The sequence below is a fragment of the Betta splendens genome, chromosome 9 (assembly GCF_900634795.4).
Source record: "Betta splendens chromosome 9, fBetSpl5.4, whole genome shotgun sequence".
NCBI lineage: Eukaryota > Metazoa > Chordata > Actinopteri > Anabantiformes > Osphronemidae > Betta > Betta splendens.
The window spans coordinates 27,940,451-27,946,183 of NC_040889.2; the positions used below are offsets into that span (position 1 = coordinate 27,940,451).

General features: G+C 51.4%; 1 long non-coding RNA gene across 1 annotated transcript; it reads left to right on the forward strand.

Annotated features, from left to right (window-relative positions):
- The first annotated feature begins 927 nt into the window (after positions 1-927).
- Positions 928-5,039, forward strand: LOC121202495 (uncharacterized). The gene is made up of 3 exons (XR_005898158.2): positions 928-1,368; positions 3,369-3,583; positions 3,688-5,039. It is a non-coding gene; the product is annotated as an uncharacterized LOC121202495 (long non-coding RNA).
- Positions 5,040-5,733: the final 694 nt, after the last annotated feature.

Here is a 5,733-nt window from a genome sequence, read left to right on the forward strand (position 1 = left end):
AGAGCGGGAGACGGGAGGACGCAGCGCTTCAACTGGCTGGACAGAACCCGAGCCCTGGAATCTGGTGGAGCCTTTAGTGGTGAAAAGTGACAACAGATCGATGCCTGTGATTAATTAACTTCTAATGAGTTCATCTGAGCATTGAGAGACCCACAAAGTTGGACACGTCCCATTGTGTCTCTCTCTCTGACCCGTCTGTCTGCTGCTCTCGCTCTCCTCCTCTTTTGCACCTATTGATCGGATTTAAAGGAGACTGAAGATCAACTTTTGATTTTGTTTGTGATGTCACCGCTCCCCAACAAGCGAACGATGACTTTTCACTTTCTCTGTACAGTTTAAACGCACGTTGCAGAATCACGCCTTACGTCCGACCTGTTTCCAGGCCGGCGCCGCTGGAGCTGCTGCAGTGGTGAAGTCAGAGCAGCGACGGCAGACGCACGGATTCCCACAGTCATTACGGTCCTTCAGAGAGTGGGAGTGACGGCTGGGAGTGCAGACGCATGGAGATGAATGGGGTGTGAGCAGGGAAGTGGACCGGGAGCTGAGGCTCCGTCTGCCGTTTCTCCCCATTTCTCAGCTCCGAGGGCCGAGCAGTTATTTGTCTCACGGTGAAATTAGTAATCGCGCGGCCATCCATCATTGGCTGACCCGCTATTGATCGCCAGCGCGCCCTCCCGTTTCAACTAAATTATGTTACAAAAAACGAATAGCCAATGTGTGCACGCTCAGACTGCTCAGGCTTTTGTCCACCTCAGCAGGCGACTGGGAGGAGGACGAAAGCGCGCGGCGTCGCGGAGATTAGAGCTGCTGTTTTGACGGCGACAAGTGTGGAGCTGGTGTAAAGCAGCGCTGCAGCTTGTTAAACAGCACTGACGCCTCAGTGACAAATGCTGCGTGCTGCTCCCTTGTCCTGAACAATGCGCCGAGTGGAACATGCTGATACAAGCACCCACTTGGAAACGTTGCAGAGGTGAAGTGCGCGCCCTTTCCGTGCATTCACACTTTCCGGCTCTAAATATACACTTTGGGGCTCAACTTCGGGCCGTGCTGCAGTGCGTCACAACCAGGTCAGAGCCGTTCCTCCTCCTCGCGCTCGGGGCCGAGGCGCCCGCGCCGCGGCGCAGGGGTCACGCGTCGCCGCAGGTCCACCGTGTCGGTTACAATGGCGCCACCACAACAGGATTTGCTGCTGCAAGTTAGATTATGAGCTTAGTGGCTGCAGTGAGCGCAGGACACAAACACTGACAGGAGACGGACGGACCGCTGGAGGTTGGCGTGTGGGGGACACAGAGCAGAGAAGAAACGTCAGTGTGACAGGGAAGCACACTAAAACAGTGTCAATTACATTAGAGCGAAGAGGAGGCGATGGTGAGAACGTACTGGTAACTGCGCCTAAAACCTGCAAGAGGCAGATTAGAGACACGGAAATGTGAAGTCAGGAATCAAAATAAAACCCAGTGCGCGTGACACCAGACCACGCTAGCCCTGTTAGCCCTGTTAACCACGCTAGCCCTGTTAGCCCTGTTAACCACGCTAGCCCTGTTAACCACGCTAGCCCTGTTAGCCCTGTTAACCACGCTAGCCCTGTTAACCACGCTAGCCCTGTTAACCACGCTAGCCCTGTTAGCCCTGTTAACCACGCTAGCCCTGTTAACCACGCTATCCCTGTTAGCCCTGTTAGCCCTGTTAACCACGCTAGACCTGTTAGCTACATTAGCCCTGTTAACAACGTTAGCCACGTTAGCCCTGTTAACCACACTAGCCCTTTTAGCTACATTAGCCCTGTTAACAACTCTAGCCCTCTTAACAATGTTAGACCTTTTGGCCACGTTAGCCCTGTTAACCACTTAACCACGCTAGCCCTGTTAGCTACACTAGCCCTGTTTGCCACGTTAGCCCTGTTAACAACGCTAGCCCTGTTAGCCATGTTAGACCTGTTAACCACGCTAGCCCTGTTAACCACGTTGGCCACGCCAGCCCTGCTAGCCACAGTAGCCCTGTTAGCCATGTTAGCTACATGCGCGTGTGTGTGTGTGGAAAGTGATAGGATAGGATGGGATGGAAGGCTTATGCTGTAAGTCCATTAGCGGCAGATCAACACGAGGGCAAAGCGCTGAGGTACATGACCCTCTGCACAAAGCCCACTGTTCTGAATCTGACCAGGCGACATTTTCCCATTTACAAATCCATAATCCCCAACCTCAGAAATGGGACACATACTTCAAACTGTAATCCCACAGGCTGCGTGTTCCCTCAAGTGCACTTTACATGTGTAAAAACAATGTTTGTCACACAGAAGTGGTGAAAAGATGCTCCACACTCGGTCTGGCTCTGTCTGCAGCCTCTCTCCCTTATCTCCCGCCTCTCCTTATCTCAGTCCTCCCATTCCCGTCCCCAATTCCAAGCCCAGATCCCGATGGTCTCCTTCCACATGTGGCAGATAGCCTTTCAGTCAGCAGCGTCGAGGCTCGGCCGCGTGGACTTTGAACGGCGGATGCCCCGGGCGCCGGCAGAGACCTGAGAGGGCCTGTGGTCAGGCCTCCAATCTGTCACATCTCGCCTGCAGCCATGAGGAGACAGATTCTCTCCACCCAGCGCAGTGTTGGATTCGCTGCGCACTGACACACATCACCAGTATTGATCCCATCAACAGGCCGGCGAAAACCAGCGCCGCTCAAATTGCATTCAGATTAGGCCTGTGTGTGGAAAAAACGCTAACATGACACCGTAGCGAAAAGGTGCATTTAGGCAATTTCTCAAATCAGACACGGCAGCTGTAAGTTGTTCCAACTTCTGCAGGAGAATTCAAAGGGATGTTTTTCCAAGAAGAAATCCATGAAATCCGAGGAGCTGCTGAAAGTTTATGATCGTCCTGACGCCTCCGCTCGCAGCCTGGTTTCTTGTTTCCTGAGATAAAGAGTTAAAGGATTTGGATTCTTCCTCGTTCATTTGAGCTTAGAGCACGTAAACACCAGATCACATGGACCGACAGCAGACAGCGACTTTTGTACAATCATTTGGTCACACTGTATTAAAATACTCTTTGTTATTATGGCAACACCAGATTTAAAAGGTTGCACAACTCATCTCATTGTTTTCTGCGTGAGAGCTGAACCGAGAAACAAAGACTGCGTTTGAATTGGCTTCAAATTCCAAGTCAGCTCGTTGTGGACAAACAGTACTGTACATTTAATCTACAAGGTAGAGCTGTTAAATCAGATCAAGGCTGAGATTAAAATATAAACAGAAGCGAACCTCTGCCGTTTCCCCCTGAAGCCTGATTGACCACTTTGCTGTAGTTTGATTAAGATCTTCTTTGTGCGTCAGAAAACAACTGATGCTGAACATCCTTCCTCTTTCTCCTCCAGACGATTTGTAAATGGTCTGAAGACCTCCATTAGTATCTGCACGTGTGATTTATGGAGCCCAGTCGACTTCCGCTGAGGTCTAATGTAACAGCTGAACGGCCAGGGCTGGATTTAGCCCGGGTATAATGGATAACTACACTCAGCTCTCAAACCGGCTGCAGCTCCGTCACTTTTAACGCGACGCTCCCTCACAGCCAGTAGCTGCTCCTGTTGAGGTCAGTGTTTGCTTTTGCTGGGCATAAAAGTGTCACCTCTACGTGTCGCGGCCCCGTCCATCACGTCTTAATTAACATTCCTTCTAATTTACGCCTCTGTGAAGGTTGTCCTGCCCTCGGCGCCGTCTCCAGCGACTCGGCCCCGCGGCCGATCATCCGTTCTGGAGCCGGTGCTGGACATCAACGGCCTTTAAACCGCTCCGACAGGAGGGTGAAGACGCGTTTCCATCGTCTGCCCGCGTTTCCCGTGATTGTCTGGGAGGATGAGAACATCATCAATAACAGAACTTTAGGAAGCGAGTGGGTGTCGCACCAACTGCACGGACCTCCCACCAACGCCTCCGTGAGACTCCGGAAAATTAAATCCAACTCGATCACGCCGCCGCGTGACGCTGGCGCAGCCGCAGCCTCCGAACACGAAGAACGGAGCATTAGAATGCGTCTGAGCTCAGAGACGAGTCTGGGAGGAGCTCCACCTGCTCCACCTGCTCCCACCGCGGCCCCAGAAGCACCCTCCAGCTTCCGAAGGCCCGCGAGGGTCCATCTGCTGCTGGTCCATACGTGGTCAAGTGTACGTTTACCTTTTGAAGGCATCCGACGACTCAATGCCAGCGAATTACCAAGAAACAGTGAGGCTGCGATTGCTGGCTCAAGCCATTAATTTCCCTGGAGAAAGAGTGCACTCTGCTTGGAGGGCCAGAGTGACCTTTCACTGACAGGACTGGAGCAGCAGAGACAGGCGGTGGACAAATGAGATATTAGAATGAAGGGAGTGGAGGAGAATGCAGGCGGCCGCATGTATGGATGCCTGACTTATTTGCACAAGGAGCCGATGCAGTGGAATACGTGGACTATTGTTTTATTAATATGATGTTGGTTTCTGCTGTCAACAGATGTACTCACGCTGTGTTTTGGTCCATTAAGAAAGATGAACCTCTGAATAAATGTCAGCTTGCAGGCAAATTACTTTTGGTGCTTCACTCAGAAGCAATTGATTGAAAACAAAGGAACTCTTACGAAGCGTCAAGAACCGATCCAACGGCGACGGAATCTGAGCCCATATCGTACGTCAGTCACAAAATCACGGAGGGAGCGGAGGCTCGGAGCTTCTGAGGATGCAATTTAAAGGGGCTGAAGACAGAGGGGTTTTTTCTGGTGTCACAAACATCTGAATGTAATTGTACAGAGCAGCTACTCGGGCTCGTCAGTCAGCATGAAGCCAAATGTGGAAATGTTACAAATATCGCGTTTTCTTTCAAAGCGGTACTTGGTATTCGGAGGAAGGGAGTTCTCCCATTAGAGGTGAGACAGCGGCTGAGGCTCCCCAGCAAAGCGTGATTGTTTGGCCACAGACCGGGTCAGCTTTACATTCAGCTCAGGTTCTGGGCACAGCTGCAGCATGTTGAGCACTGAGCTTTTATTTATGTGCGCATGTGAAAAATAGATAAAACACAGAGAAAAGACGGACAGATTATGCAGCGGAGATAAAAAACAGAACTCGAGGGGGTTTTAAAAACTCCTCGTCTACAAATAAACAAACAAGCGCAAGTAAAAAATAGTGGTGCGATAAATAAAATACAGCCCGAGTTTGAGAAATGTTAAACGTGGAGGCGGCGCCGTGCGGGTGCAGTCCCAGCTCCTCGGACCATGAAGGGATTTTATGACTATATGCAGCGCGTGTCACTTTGACGGACAAGGTCACGCTAAACAGGATACGAGTCGGGTGCAGGTTTCCTTTCCTTTGCTTTTGCAGCAGCCTCCTGTGAAATTTATGTGTTTTGTTTGCTTTGAGACCGTTCTTACCTGGCAGGGCCGAGGCTGAGGGAAGTAATAAAGGTGGGAGTCACGGAGCCGCTGTGAAAGTTATAACCGATCCGTGCTGGACTCCAAGTCTCACAGAAACATGATTCAAGCGGCCTTTACGGATCGGAGGCAGTTTGGCTCACAGGAGTCTGTGCCGGGGCAGTAAAGGGATGTTCCACCGCTCTCACGTGCAGCGGAACGTGTGGCGACGTACGTGTTGCAGTGTGGAAACAAGGGCTTTTCTCTCAGACTGAATCAGACGAGCTCAGAAAGCTCATCAGACAGAACGGCGAAACAAAGCGGCGTTCAAGGCTGCGGTGGAGTTTTCATCCAACCTGCAGCCCTGC